Source organism: Thermobia domestica, chromosome 3, assembly GCF_964235325.1.
Source record: "Thermobia domestica chromosome 3, izTheDome1.hap1.1, whole genome shotgun sequence".
In the NCBI taxonomy this organism is placed as follows: domain Eukaryota; kingdom Metazoa; phylum Arthropoda; class Insecta; order Zygentoma; family Lepismatidae; genus Thermobia; species Thermobia domestica.
Genome location: NC_137456.1, coordinates 27,556,223 through 27,570,510, shown reverse-complemented (window position 1 = coordinate 27,570,510; position 14,288 = coordinate 27,556,223). Strand labels below are relative to the sequence as shown.

Below are 14,288 nucleotides of genomic sequence, written 5' to 3'. Positions count from 1 at the left end.
ATATTATATCTGTTTCATGCAGTTGGAAGAAAATGAGGAACAACAAGAAACATAATTAATAACACAAATCACAAAAAAACGCACTTCCAAACAAAAGAATTCAATGTTATATTTCTTGTTCCTCCTGAAAAAAAATGATGGACTTCAGAAGTTTTTCAATTCAGATCTCAATTGAAGAATGAAGGTACAGTAGATCAATGGTAGAGGGCTCACTTGTGATATCAGGGGTCCCGAGTTTTATCTTAGGCCACATAAGTTTATGGTGGACAACATTGTGTATGTGGGTTTTCTCAAAGTTCCCCCGTTTCCTCCAAAGTTTCCATTCCACCACTTCTTTCACAATCATTTATTTCCAGTAGTGACTTGTTTCCTTTAGCCTACAGAGCATAACCGTGCAACGTAAAACACTAAAGATTATTTTATTACCTAGTATGTAATTATTTATACAGCTTTTGTAAAAGGAGTTTCTATATTATTTAGTTTAAATAAATAGATACGTTATTTCAATATTAAACTTGTTTATTAACCTTAATTTTTGTGATCAGTTAATTAAATTTAAATTCATCGTAAGAGACCCCAAACAACGCGGTTTTGTATAACGTGGACCTTCCTTCAAACCAATTAACCGAGTTATGCAAGATACTCTTGTATTGGAATAATTTATGAACGAACTCAGGATTTACCTAGCGTGTTGGATGTGTCATTTATAATTGCGAATGATAGTTTGCTTACGATGTTACACAAAATAAAGTCGCAAAAAGACTTATGGGTAAGGAGCTAGTTCGAAATATATATATATATATATATATATCAGTGGTGCCCACCCCCTCATGTCAATGACGCACCCCCCCCTCAATTGTCTATCCGTAGGTGTTCTTCCATGAAAAAGAATCTTTTCGATTAATTTTTACACCCTCTCAAACATATTTATATAGATTTTTAACCCCCCCCAAATATTTCAATGACGCAGTTGTGGGCACTCCTGTATATATATATATATATATATATATATATATATATATATATATATATATATATATATTCAATGAGGATTTCCACTACATTTTTACATTTAAGTTAATTTAAAAGAACAATATCCATAATAAATAAATAAATATAGATTTTTTTCCTTTATGTACGCAATATTACTAAGTTAGTGGACTTGGCAATTTATTTAAGTCGCATCCACTGAAAACGTCCAAACGCCATGAATCTTCAAAAATGATGTAATAGATGTCAAAACTCTATCGGAAATTGGAGTGGTTGTCTGCTTATGCATCATATTATTCAGCAAATCAAGTGAAGTTAGAAAGGTCGATATCAATGTAGCTAGTAAAGAAACAGATAACAAAGTTACCTAAACTAGATACCCTATAAATATTGCATTTTTCCACTACAATACATTGCTACATTCGAGAAATAGGATTTAAAATACTATTCACAGAGTGTTGAAGTGTTGTATTATTGCGACTCTGTACTTTTAATATACACAGAAATTTTGTTTATCATTAAAAAAAAATAAATAAATAAAAACTAGACTGCGAATCAAGCAAAAATTGCTTTAAATTTAGAAACCTAATTCCACAGCCACTCGAAATTATTAAAATAAAAAATCAATGAAAGAAATAAAATTTATTTGACATCTTCTTTAAATACATTCTACTCTACTCCAGTGCGGTATCAGTTCTTCTTTTCTCTTTTATTTCCGCTGCACAATAACCCTTATTTTGTGTGAAGAATTCTAAAATCTTTCACAACTAGTAAATTTTTAGAAATTTGCCTTTCATAATTATATACAGATAGATCTGCTTAGCACACTATGATGGTCAAACACAGACGTGGAAACATTTGAAACTTGTGACATGGACCAATATATATATATTGGTATATATATTTTTTTTAATTCTGAGGTACTTCTTTCCCTGATATCTCAAAATATTAAGAAGTGTTTGAATAAATACGAAGGAACATTTTATATCAGATTTAAATTTATTTTGGTATTTAAATCTTGGATTTGTGTTTTAGTGGAAATCTTCATTATCAGTAATTTAAAGCACATAGATCCATCTAAAGTGATATACAAAACTTTCATGGCTGAGATCAATACTGTAGCAAATATAAATTTTAATTAAATTCTATCTTACATTACTTTTTAAAATATTTCTTTTTTTCTTTCTAAGAAACGATGGAAATAAGTTACAAGGATTAAACTAGAAATATTACGTAGGTTTTTATAAACAACTTATTAAGTCACGCAAGTGGGACTTATAATATTGTAATGTTAGTACGCCTGTTCGTGCATACGTTACTCCACACGAAAACTCTTGAATGAAGAGAATATTTTAATTCTCTTTTCGCAGTAGATAGCTATTAATGCAGTCAATCTCTTAACACCTTAACGGGTAATGCTGCCTTTATTAATAGTTGTCCATATTTCATTTTCTACTATTGAAGCAAAAGTAGTAGAAATTATAGATTTCGCTGTTAGATGGCAGCAAATATCTTCAAACGGTTGATATCTACAGGGCGAAATTGAAACTTCTAGTGCGTGATTCTTTTCACCGTTTATCCTGGGTTGTTTTCAGTAAATTTCTATTGAAATATAGTTTTAAAAAGCAAGGATTACATACAATCTTTCAAATTTTCAAAACAAACTATGGGTAAATTACAGTTGTCCTTGTAATTAATATAACTTGATATGATTCTAATCTCTACTTAGGATAGAAAACCATGAAACAACCTTACCTCAATAACCTCTGATATATTGCCTTGATCTCTTTCCTTGAGATATAACAATTTCAATCTGTAACTTTTCCACAGATATGAAGATTAAAATACAGCCTAAAGAAAAAAGGACATCTAGTGGGTCTTTAAATTCATATTCGTCAAGTTTCAAAATTGTTGTTTTCGTTACAAGTTTTAAAATATAAATTTTTGGGATAAAATAGCTATAACCGACATCTACTAGTCGCCAAGTGTCGAAATCTGTGTCATTTGCTTCAGAGAAAAACAAAATTTGATTCTTTTTTAAGTCTATACAGTATGTTAATGAACTGTAACAGACAACTCCTCATATGAAAACAATAAATAATGTTAGTATGGTCGTAATTTCAAAGCTTCGGTCGTCCGAAAGCGTGGAAAAATACATCGTAACACGTGCCATTTCGAACACAATCAATCGTGGAATAGCGGTTCATATGAGTGTAAAGGAAGTAGCACATACGTTACCCAAAAATGCAAAGTTCAGCAATGTGCGATAAGTAGGAAAGGAATCCCTCACACAGGGAATAAGGTATTCGCATACATGAACGAACTTAATGGTTGCCCTAAAGTAGGCAAAAAATTAAACCTTGACAGCAGTGAACACGAAATGCAATGGTGGGTAGTTAGAAATGTTATGGACCGTGAGCTTCACAGATCCGCATGTTCCAAGTAACGCGTGCTGCGATTTTTTTTCCACTTTTGAACGGGCCGAAACTGCATACTTTTTCCCACATACCCGTTGCAATTTATTTCTTGTTTTGATCTGAGGAATTACCTATTACTGTTTGTCGGTATAGCTCATTAACACCTTGTATAATTGGTTTGCAAGATTGTTGTGGATTATTCATTTCTTTCTGTATAGCGAAGTTGACTTTGTGATGGATTGTGTTAAACGTTTTCCTATTTTATTTATGTTAAAACAAAGGAAGAAGTATTATCTACATATATCGATTACATCAAATACATTTGACATGGTCTTCCTTCGAAATGTGTTCAGATACTTAACTAAAATCGATTATTTCAGCATCGTATTGTTTGTAATAAGAATTTTTAAATTGGAAAACAATAATAATTAAACATACGTTTATTAATGTAAGCTGATTTATTTCTTATGACTTCAAAATCAAATCTTCGATTTAGTTTGACCTATTTCTAAGTACATTCAGTCGATAGGTTTATTGACTCGGAATAATATTTACCTACTGTACATCAGAAATATATTTGTAATTTAGATAATTACTCACTTCCTTCTAAACCTTCCATTCCCTAATTTTACGTTCTAGAAGTTACGAGATATAGAAAGAAATTTGATGCAAGTCAATTTCTTCTGCACACTCTCAATCTCATAGTGTATAGCGGCATTTTAAAAATAACAAATAAATAAAAGTATTCGTTTCAAGTTGAAGAGGAAAAATGCAATGTTGCAACTTAAGACGAAGAATTTTATAAAAAGGAATAATTCTTGATATAGATGAAAATTAGGCTTACGCTCAATTCATATAAACAAAAAAATCATGACAAATCACTCAACGGTGCGTAACTTATAAACGCTTTATTAGCAGCCACTTTTGTTGGTAGAAATTATTTCAAGAACATCTCTGTTATCCTATCAATTAAAGACAAAGCTCAACTGACCCACTTTGACCTTAGTAGAACACTAAACTCTTATTAAACAACTTCATTCATATTTGCTTCTGTGTGTGCCACGTATGGAAATAATAACCACACATTCTACTCTCTACAACAAACATTTCTACTGAAGATCTATTTTAATTACTTCAACACTTTATTTCTTCAAACTTCTTTTCAGTACAAAAAAACTCAAAAAATTACAGAAAAAACTTTCGCTATATACTTCATCATATAGAGGAGGAAAAGTATAAAAAAGTAACAGAAAAATGTTGTATAGATGAGCGCCATCTTGGAATATTCAGAACACATTTAATTCAAGATAGAAACTACCTGAACACTTCCTTGCTACTTTTCCGTCTTTTAACTTTTTTCTTCTGTTTCTACTTCTTCCCTTATTTTACTCATGGTAATTGAAAAAGTAACGTTGTCTGTCATATTTATGATAGAAGCATTAGTTCGTGTAATAATTTAGCTGGGAGCAAGCACAAATTATGCTGTAGAGAAGAACTAAGAATACTACAAATCTCGGTTGCAATCATTCGCATCATGAGGTAGAGGGTCGGGCGGGGTTAGGGGGATGAAATTCGTAACGAGTTGAAAGTTAGTTGCAAGAGTCGTTTCTATGTTAAATACATAATGCAGTTAAACTACATCTGATACTTTGCTTACAAAATTTATTGCACAGACTGTACTAAGAATAAATTTACCTACTTCATGCACGCATGGAACACGCTTTCAGACCAACACTCTTGCGATTATTGCAATACGTATTTAAATTGGCTTCCCTACCACTGGTAGCCATGTAGAACACACACACTGCAGTGTTTCAGATGTTATTTCTCTACAGACGTGCCTGATATTCTCCTTCAGGTAATACAATGTTCTGAATCTGGTTTGACAAGCTGACTTTAGATAACCCCACAAGTAAAAGAAGTAGCGATAAATCAGGTGATCTGGGAGACCATTCCACAGGATCCCTGTGACCAATTATTTCACCAGAAAGCACCTCGTTTAGCCACTGTTGTACTGTACAGCCGTAATGTGGTGGTGCTTCAACACTTGCTAGAAATCGTGCTGGAAATAAAATAAACGCCTCGATGTCAAGAGTAGATCATCCAGATAAGGCTGCAACGTGGTCTCCAGATGATATAGGTACTGCTCTAAGAAAAGGTTATGCCTTAATTACGCCATTTTAAATAAGAAATAAATAAATAATAAACTTGTCAGGCAGGAAAGCGGAGACTAATAAAACAATGCCGTGTTTCCCACACCACGCGTTCAATCGAAGATCAGTTTGATGGTAAACTTCCACAACTATTGGGGGGAGAGGGAGTATCAATAGAACAGTACACAGCATTGTCTGTTGACTGTACCGTTAAGATGGAAAGTAGCCTCATCGCTAAATAGAATCTCAGCCTCTAGATTAGGATGCTATGTTCATATCTGCTGGAACCATTCACAGAACACTGTTCTTCTGTCTGTGTCATCCCCATGTAACTCTTGTACCAAATGTGTATCTTGTAAGGATGATATTGTTTGCGTAACTAGATTCTGGAGGCAGGCATATGACTCACGCCAGCCTACTGCGCAACCTTTCGTGTTGATCGTTCCAGACTAACTGTCTACCTTCGCAACCATATCAATAATCATGACGTAACTAGTTTCAGTTCGTGGTCGCCCACTACGGGGCGTGTCTACCACGCTGCCTGTAGCTTTAAATCGTTCCATGTATTGAAATGAGCTGGTGGGTTGGTGGTAACTGATTTCGATTACGTGTTATTCTCTGCTGCTGATTCCCGTTGGCTCATTCCAGCTGCATGAAGGAGCACCATTTCATTTTTTTCCTATATTTGAATACATTTCACTTCCTGAAAAAAACACGTGTCACAAAGGAAACCGATAAGATAGAACTACATTAAATTGTTCCACAGAGGTAGCATTAGACATGGCACAAAGAGACAGCCACGTTCATGGCACATAACTCCAACTGATACGTAATTTTTCCAGCACTGCATTCTGGTGATCAAACACAAAAAGACACATAACCTTTGTGTACGTTCCGGCATTTCTAACTTTGTTCAGTTGTCTCATAGATTATTATTTAATTTTACCTAACTGCTGTTTGTACTCAATGTGAAAGTAAAATAATTACAATCCACTGCTCTGACCGCACATTTCCACTAGCTTTAAGGCTGTTAAAGGTTCTGAAACGAAATAATGACGAGTGGTGGAAGTGAAAATGTGCTTCGTGCGAAGCTCCATGTCATGAAGGGAGGTAGAGAAGGATGTGGATGTAGATCTCCACACTTTCTTCACATTGTTTATATTGGACATGGATAATCAACGCAATACCAAGGCCTCCCTATGGCTGCCCCAGGTACACACCTTATCTCGAGACTAGGTGCGAAGACGACGGAAATTTCATCCGGCTCTGACCACCCTAAAAATCGAACCTGGCTACCTAGCGTTCCAGCTAGATGTTCTACTGATTGGCCAATGGACACTGAGGCCAGTGTGAACATGTTTATTCTTGAGCATGTTATAACGGTAATGATATGAGAAGCTAATAGTTTGAATTTGTATCGGATACAAACTTGGGAGGTCTTTACAGAAATTGTTACAAATTACAATTTTATCTTTGACCGGAGGTGACCCCTTGGGATCAGCAGTTTAAAATTTGATTAATAAGCATACTTTGTGATGTCGAGTGGTGTGTCGAAAACCGCATATTTCTATTTATGACCGCTCTCAAGATAACGGAGGTGTGATAGACAAAAGAGGTATAACAGACAGGACAATAACAAAGCATCCTGTAGAGACCGCTAATAAAATGAACATAACTTCATGACTTTTTTTTTTTTTAATTTACAATTCAAAGATGATAGTTGCATAAATACGTACTTTGGATGTCAATACATCATTTCTTGGTTGGTGGCATTCCAGTACTAGATAGTAATAGCTGTGGTAGGGGTATGAGACTTTTAATGTTCGTATTAATTAAAATAATGCTATTAGTATTAACTAGTACATAGTAAGAGGAGGAAATAGTTGCAATAATACATATCTTTTTATTTAACATCATGGACACTTTCTTCCGAACCATTTTTCAACTTGTTACGAATTTCATACTCCGTACTTCGCCCGCCTGTACACCACGATGCTAACGACTGCAACTGAGATTTGTTACCAGATTTTGTTTTGTTTTGTTGTGTAGTTCCTTTAAAACACCGGGAAGAGATCTGCGTATATTCGACTTGGACAATCAGATACATCGATTATATTCAACACTCCATTGGTTTTCTTTCTTTAAATTTCGACGGATAATAGGAGAGAAATCTATAATATTGCATAAGCTATTGGTTATTAAAATATCCACAATGGGTGGTTTACTCTCGGGGTGAGTTTTCTTTAAACAAAGTTTGCCGTCGATTTCTATTGTAAAATTATTCATATTCATAAATAAATGTTTCAGAATACTATAATATCTAATTTAAGAAATAAAAGACAAAAATTTTAGTACTATCGCCGTACCTTTTATAGTCTTTTTATTCATCTAAAATTTTGTTCTTTGGAAATCATCATAGCCAAGGATTGAAATATAAGAAGGCTCAAGGAAAGAGATATTGGGGTAAAATTGATTTATGATTAGATTTAACACGGAAACAACTAAAGTCAATTTTATAAAGTAAATAAAATATCATTGTCTTATATATCAACTTCTTATTAACTTCTAAAAGAGTACATATTTTTATATGGTCATATTGTAGTTCTATGTTGAATAAAATATAAATAAGTATAGAAAAAGATATGGAAAGATATTGGTTGTGTTCGACGTCTTGAATTATAAGTAAAATATGTCATGTTAAGGATTATGTTATTATTGTTCTATTTTTATATCTCTTTATATATTAACCTATAATATTTATGATACAATAATACAAAAATACACCAATACAACTTACTAGATCCTAATAAAAATAACTTATGTTGTACATATACTTTCCCTTGCTTTATAAACATATTACTTTCACATCCACGAAATCCTTCTTCTCTCTTATAGTTTTGTTAAGTGAAATTCCCATATGAACATGAAATACTAAGTGGAGCGATTTCGATTTGAGAACTAACTGCTTGAATATTTGTATATCCCTACATCTCTTCATTGAAAAATTATCTTTCCTAATCATATAAGGCACTAACCAAAGGCTGATTTTTCATGGCAGACAATGATTTTGGGTGTTCATTTAATAACGCCACCAGCCGAAAGAGACAAAAATGATCACAACTAGCGATATTGGGATCCTCTACCTCGAAACAAGTCCGTTGAATTTGAGTCAACGTCCATGAATAAAGGCATTAAGAATATTTGCACAAGTGAAATATAAATAAATACTATTTTCTTAAAGTACACAAATAGTACAAATACTATACAGATTTTTATGTTTATCAGTGCTCATAAGAGCTGTTCATTATGATTATTGCATGGTCTTATTTCGTCGCAAAAGTAGACTCATAAAGAATATCTGTAATCTTGGTAGGAATCAGTCTTCAATAATAGCCCAAATTCTTCCGTATATGTTTCCTATATATGATTTATTTACTTGTTTTTCTTATAGACCAAAGATCTGCAAGTCTTGTGGTGACATTCTGAATATAGGGTGAACAAGAACATCTTATTTGAACTTGAGAAAGTTTCGGTATTTATGTTGGTTCCCTTCTATCATGCGAACACGTAAAATGTTTGTAGGTCGATCCTCATTCCGTACTCCCTTTTGTTGTGTTCTTAGATGGCCTATGATCCCTTGAGTGCTCATCTTGCAATATACAAGGTGTACTACAGAGTTATGATAACATACGCAATGAACCAGATCTTATGTTGAGATTCTACATTAATACTAGTATATTATTCAAATATTTCAAAACAATCATGGATTTTCTTTAACGATGAGATGACATCATTTCAAACGAAAAAAAAAAAAATTAGTGTACTGCGTTCCCTCGTAAACTCCGTGAACAATTCAAGATTACGATAGATAAAGCTAAAATAATTTACAACATAATTTAAAAATTTTAAACATAAAAACAATCATAACAATGAAACATGATTTATAAATAAGTTAATATCAGAATATTTAACAAAATTCAACCATTTCCATTTTAATGCAGAAAATTTTAAATATAACTACGTTAATGAAACAAAGCTAACATTCGATAAAAGTTTAAGTATAAGTGTAAACGCCTATATAAGTCAGATATAAATACATGTCGACTTCACAAATATTTGTGCCAAATTATCATATTATCTTTTCTATAGCGGTAGATATGATCTTTGTTGATTCATTATTCACTAATTAATTGAATGTCTAACAGATAATATTTGTTCAACTATTATTTTCTCAATGTCATAAATTGTAAAGGAGTAATCAAATGAAATTCTGCTCGGCATCCCTGGTAGGAACAGTGGAGGACATAGGGTTGCATTGTTGTGGCATTTATATTTGTCGCATTAGTATAGTAATCATTGCGAAATGTTTCATGTCTTTGCAAGAATAAAGTTTGAATCATGGCCCTCACCATACAAAATCCCTTCAAGTCAGATCAGCTGGCAATCATCCAGTTTCTGAGTGCAGAAGGATATAAACTAGCTGAGATGTTTCGTCGGATGAAGAACGTCTATGGAGATCCATGTGTATCGAAGACAACCGCCGTGGATTTGGCATGAATGCATAGCACAAGTCGAGCAACAATAAATGATCTTCCCCGCCCTAGCCGGGCGCATGTTGTTACCACAAATCACAGCCGTACTGCAGAAGATGAGTGTGTCTTCGCAACAATAAAGGTGTGAGTATTCGAGTGATAGCCACGGAACTGATTATGAACTATGGAACAGCACAAAGATTAGTTAAGAAGAACTTGGGATACCAGAAAGAACGAATCTCTTCAAACATTTGGGGTGTTGCCACATGGAAAAAAGATTACTTTCTCTTTAGGATTGTGGTGGTAGGTAAATAATAATGAAGCCACCACTTCGAACTGATTTCCAAATCCGGCAGTGTGCAATAGAAGCACACATTGTCACCACGCCCCAAAAGTTCAATTCCCAGGCATCAGCTCACAAAGTCATGGTGTCCATGCTTTTTGACTGTAAAGGATTACTGTTCGGTTTCAAGCCACCACACCACCAAGAGAATTCATCAGTGCCACACGCTACTGTGCTACGTTGACCCATCTTCCGGAAGCCATCAAATCCAAACAACCTGGAATGCTACCGTTAAATATTGTGTGTTAAACAACGCCCGTCCTCGTAATGCCGGGCAGGTGCAGGACTTCTCCAAATGCTGCGACTCCCAACGTACAGCCCGGATCTGTCACACTGCGATTATTACATGTTCGGTCCATTGAAGGAGGCACTAAAGGGTCATTGCGTCCACAGTGATGCTGCGGTTCAGGATGCAGTCAGTGAGAGGTTAGTCTAACAGTAGGACAAATGTCTGAACTGCACTGCAGATACCATGACACGGTTAACATGTATATTATTTCTCCTGTGCAGTTTTGTAATAATACACTTACTGATAGTGGATATATGGCTACGAATGAGTTTCATTTGATCACCCTTATACATAAGATTATTGGAAGTTTTATCCACCATTCGCAAATAACGTTTCATATTTTTCAATATTGATGTTTGTAATTGACTATTTGATTTTTAATTATACGAGATAGTTGTTATAAGTAGATGATATTATAATTAGGAAGATTTTCATAGTTCAAAATTTATGCCTTAGTCTTCTTGAAGATTTTTCTTCTTTCTTGTTTTTGGTTGTACATTTCTCTTGATTTCAAGTTATTTATTATGATTTCACGTGATGGTATTTTCATTTCATGTTAACATTTACATCTGATGCAATGATTTATAATCAAATTGCATTTAATTTTTTTTTTTTTAAAGTACGTAAACTTGCTAAGAATCACACACACTATAACCACTCAAACATTAGCATTATCTTGTTCAATAAAGGCTCTAAAGTTGAACAATTAACAATATCTTTGAAACTTTAAATTAAAACCACTTCTAAATTGTAATATGAATTTTCTTTATAAGTTTATAAAATATTCCAGACGGCTTCACAGAAATAGTAACTGTGAAGATCTCTCACCTTTTCTCATTTCAGATGGACGACGAAGACCCTGACTACCCACAGAGATACCCATGCAGGAGAGGAGAGTCACAAAAGGTGAATTCTTTAAATATATAAGTAGATATAAGTTAATTTAATTTAGTATGTAAGTACATTCGGGTCTTATTACTTTCCTAGTATTTAGGGAAAGTAGTAAGATCTGAACTTGGATTCGAACCACTTAGAATTAAGTCCCGTAGAAATAATTAGATGTAAGGAGATACATCCAGGTACTTAATACTTGTCCGGATATAAGTACTAAGTACTTGGATCCCTTGATCGCGAGTCGTGGGGGGATGGGTAAACTAGTTTCTGATTTTGTTTTTTGCTTGTTTCTTTCTTTCTTTTCAGATCCCTGATGAATATTCACAGAGACGTCCAGGCAGGAGAGAACAGCCACGACAATGGAATATTTTTAGCATAAGTAGATGTAAGTTAATTTAATTTAGTATGTAAGTACATTCGGGTCTTATTACTTTCCTAATATTTAGGGAAAGTAGTAAGATCTGAACTTGGATTCGAACCACTTACAATTAAGTCCCGTAGAAATAATTAGATGTAAGGAGATACATCCAGATACTTAATACTTGTCCGGATATAAGTACTAAGTACTTGGATCCCTTGATCGCGAGTCGTGGGGGGATGGGTAAACTAGTTTCTAATTTTGTTTTTTGCTTGTTTCTTTCTTTCTTTTCAGATCCCTGATGAATATTCACAGAGACGTCCAGACAGGAGAGAACAGCCACGATAACTGAATATTTTTAGCATAAGTAGATGTAAGCTAATTTAATTTAGTATGTAAGTACATTCGGGTCTTATTACTTTCCTAGTATTTAGGGAAAGTAGTAAGATCTGAACTTGGATTCGAACCACTTAGAATTAAGTCCCGTAGAAATAATTAGATGTAAGGAGATACATCCAGATACTTAATACTTGTCCGGATATAAGTACTAAGTACTTGGATCCCTTGATCGCGAGTCGTGGGGGGATAGGTAAACTAGTTTCTAATTTTGTTTTTTTGCTTGTTTCTTTCTTTCTTTTCAGATCCCTGATGAATATCCACAGAGACGTCCAGGCAGGAGAGAACAGCCACGACAATGGAATATTTTTAACATAAGTAGATGTAAGCTAATTTAATTTAGTATGTAAGTACATTCGGGTCTTATTTCTTTCCTAATATTTAGGGAAAGTAGTAAGATCTGAACTTGGATTCGAACCACTTAGAATTAAGTCCCGTAGAAATAATTAGATGTAAGGAGATACATCCAGATACTTAATACTTGTCCGGATATAAGTACTAAGTACTTGGATCCTTTGATCGCGAGTCGTGGGGGGATGGGTAAAGTAGTTTCTAATTTTGTTTTTTGCTTGTTTCTCTCTTTCTTTTCAGATCCCTAATGAATATCTATAGAGAAGACTATGCAGGAGAGGAAAGCCACGAAAGAGTCCTAAAAGTCATAGGGGGGGAAATGGGAAACTAACCTGTTTTTGTTTGCTTTTGTCATTTCAGATTGCCCACAATTCAGTAGGTTTTGATGGGGAAGCAGAGATGAGAGTTACATTCATCAGCCAGGCCAGATGAGAGGATACGAGGAGGACCTGAGGTAAATTAAATTCTTATTGAATAGATCGTTAAATGCTATATAATAACTTGATATAGTATTAGGTTATGAGTTTAGATTTCCATCGTTTCTTATACAATCAATTATTTAGTGAATATGAAAGATATATTATCTACTATATACTAATTATATTACTGATATTAAAATTTCTTTTCAGGTAACAGATTTCGCAGAAGAGAAGGTTCTTAACGTTATTCAACTATATTTCTTGTATTTCAGAAACATCTCATGTACTTGGGAATGTTTTTGAAACACGAGCAACTGATTTGCTGAGTTGAAACATTTGAGAGCTTTCTCTTTCCATAACGAAATCACTATTTTTAACCACACCAAATGCAATTTCATTTTTATCTGTCAAATATGAATTGCATTAGACAGTCCTAAGTGTGTGTAAAGTGGGAAGGAAAATTGTGATTTCAATTTCTAATGAAAAATTAAAGTTCGTTTGTTGGCAGAGTTTGTGTTCTGTAATTATAGCGTTTCAACTTCCGTTTTGATATCGCTAGCTACGAAATGTCAAAACCACGAACGGATCCAGGGCGGACTCCTGGGGAAGCAATGTTAAGGATACACTGAAAGATTTTCAGTTTTCTTTCTTACACCAGGCTTTTACAGCACTGGTGTCAAGCCACTGGGGAGGGAATGTTTCATTTCTTGTGGCTATGACGATATGCTTCAGTTTAAGGAAGTACTCGAAACGTCCACGCTATCTTAAGTAGCTAAACATCAAAAGTTGGCTTTGATGGATTTACAAAAAGCTACTTACATTCACTATTCAACATGTTAATGTGTGTTGACAAACAAGAACTTGCGCTGTTATCTTATTTCACTTTACATGACTAGGTCGTCATCTGCCATGAATTCCCTGCAAGCTTCACAGACAGTGATGAAAGCTTCCAACAAGTGTCAAAGGCTTCCAAACAAAGCATATCTAGCTCAATAAATCCATGTGTATTAGACTTACACAATAAGTGTCATTTGAGATTTTGCTAGGGAAATCATGATTTTCCGACATAAAACTTTAACGGTTTTTATTAGTACACAATTTATTTTTTTAAAAAAGAAAAAAAAGACAAGTTTATCAAATTCAAGG

General features: G+C 34.0%; 1 long non-coding RNA gene across 1 annotated transcript in view; it reads left to right on the top strand.

Moving 5' to 3' along the window:
• Positions 1-13,184, top strand: part of LOC145680254 (uncharacterized) — a 42,720-nt gene extending 29,536 nt beyond the window's left edge. Inside the window, exons 2-3 of the long non-coding RNA XR_014130628.1 lie at positions 11,568-11,630; positions 13,084-13,184. This is a non-coding gene — a long non-coding RNA (uncharacterized LOC145680254). The remainder of the gene's footprint in view (positions 1-11,567; positions 11,631-13,083) is intronic.
• Positions 13,185-14,288: the final 1,104 nt, after the last annotated feature.